The sequence below is a fragment of the Cottoperca gobio genome, chromosome 21, assembly GCF_900634415.1.
Source record: "Cottoperca gobio chromosome 21, fCotGob3.1, whole genome shotgun sequence".
NCBI classification, from domain to species: Eukaryota; Metazoa; Chordata; class Actinopteri; order Perciformes; family Bovichtidae; genus Cottoperca; species Cottoperca gobio.
In genome coordinates, this window is record NC_041375.1 from 22,516,571 (window position 1) to 22,519,243 (window position 2,673).

Consider the following 2,673-nt stretch of genomic DNA (forward strand, 5'->3'; position numbering starts at 1 on the left):
GCAGAGGTTCACTTTTTGTGGTTGTCAACATTTCTTTCTCTTTATAGGAGCACGAATGTCAACTCAAACTCATTTAGACGACTTGAATCCCGCCGGATTTCAATTTAGAGACTTTAGAAAGCAAATATTTCCAAGATGCATTTTATTGTCACACAGACCTTGATGATGAATTACAGGCGAATACAGAGAAATGCTCAGAATAAAGTGAGAATGATGAATGATCGATAAAGACTGCAGTGATGCACAATCATCACCGTGACACACACACACACACATCAGGGTGAGGTGAGGGCGCAGGCGGAGTGTGTCTCCAGAGTGTTTGCTGACTCTCTGGGGCAAGTTGACTGTCAGCGCAGAGGCTTGAACTCCGAGCTCGGCGTAATCCCTCTGTCAATAACCGGACCTCCTGCCAGTAACACACACACACACACGCACACACACACACACACACTCACACCACTGACCGAGCGATCAACATCAGTGCAAACATAACCTGCTGCCTCAGTCCAGACCACCACACAGCCTTCTGGCATCTGGCTAATCTGGGGAGATTTAAGAGAAGTTCCTTTCATGTAATGACAGACAAAGTGATATACGATTACGTACTGACGAAACACTGAGCACCTCTCGTGATTGAGTTGTGAGACAGGCAGTGTGTGAACCTGAGAGGAGCCATTGTCAAAGAGGCAGCAGAGGCCTGAAACCCCGACATGATGCACCTACGATGAACGTGTATCTGAGCAGCTTCAGCAGCAGTGCAGCGACAGAAAGGTATGCTTTTTATTTTATGTAAATGTTTATGGTAAGTGATGGAGAGGATTTACAGAAAACACAGCTTCCAAGATCAACCAAAGACCATACACGTGGTTTTGTAGCCCATTAAATACATCTTCATCTTCTGCCCTTCATCCACAGAACATTAAAGTGTCTGCAAGTTGCACTGACATGTCTGCAAGACGCTCAGCCGTGAAGTCTGCATGGTTTGTAACTAATGGACTAAAACATTTAAACCACTGGTTTGATTAGCAGATCATGCAGCGACCAAATAACTCAACTTCTAAGTGTTGGATTAGAAGCTCAATTGAAAAACTGCATATACAATTGCTAAAACTCTGCAATTTAATACTGAAAAATAAGGAGGAAACCTGCAAAAATAATAATAATAATACCACTTAGTAGGGTACAAACATATTGCAACACACAGAGGATCACATCAATAGAAAGCCTGTAAAACTGTATTTATGGAAGATTTATGAATTTCTGTCAAGAATAAAACACATTTTATACCTGTTCCTATTCAAATTGAGTAGGAACTACATTATTTTTGCCACAAGTATGTGGACATGTGCATATGTGATTATTGCACAGAGGCGTATGCATTAATCTGCAGCTTTAACAGCCTCCACTCTTCTAGAACAACTTCCCACAATATTCAGAAACCTGGTTGCAGGGATTTGGTCCCATGATGTTGGGCGATATGGTCTTGGCTCTCAGTTTGAGTTAAAAACTGTGAAAAACTTTTCTCTAAGGAACTCACTTTGCGCAGGATCAGTGTGATTTCCACCACGTGTGCGCCGACCTTTGGACGAACAGTGTATGTCTTTGTTTATGAGGGCGTCAGGGTGTTTACAACAAACCCTCTGCTGTTAGAATGTGTCTAAGAACAACTGCTTCACAGTCAATGTAAACAGCCCAAGTGAAAATGTCTAATATCAAAAATATGTTCCTCATAAAACATATATTCTTGACTTCAGGGCTCAGCTACACACACACACACACACACACACACTCACACACACACACACACAACCCTGTGGCCTCTGACTAATCCTATCACACTAATGCTATCAAAACACACACTCTCACACGGTGCCACAAGCGCACACAAACACACACACACACACACACACACACACACACACACACACACACACACACACACACACACACACACACACACACACACACACACACACACACACATACACACACACACACACACACACACACACACACACACACACACACACACACACTAATCTTTCTATCCTCATCTAATAACACCTCTGAGTTGGCCAGTATTGGAGACTCCAGCGGGGGTCCAAGCTCACAAACTTCTCTGTCAAAGACTTTACCTCCAGCCATACACACACACACACACACACACACACACACACACACACACACACACACACACACACACACACACACACACACACACATGAAAGCCCCCTAGAAAAGGGGAGGCACTGACTGCTTCATATTAGTGTTTAATTAAGTTAAAAGGCCTCTCTCCACCTCTCTCGCTCCACAGTCCAATAACTCAATTGAAGTTGTCTATTCTTTCATGGCTCTGAGCTGCAGCGTTCCTGCAGCCTGGGATCACGGGCCATAAAAAGCAGATTGTGGCATCACCGCTGCAATCCTGACAGACGCCTCTGGCCATAGCTGATGTCTCACTCATGTGATTAACTCAATAAAACTATTACACAGACCTCCCTCTATCCACAAACTTTCCCCTCGCTTTGTCTTTGGTGCCACCTCTGTTTTGTTTTGTTTTCATACTACCTGCTCTCTCTCTCTCTCTCTCATCTCCGATCGGCCCTCTCTCCTCTGACACTGTCCTAACCTTTCACTTTCTGAGGTTCAGGTTTTTACCCTCCGGCCAAAAGT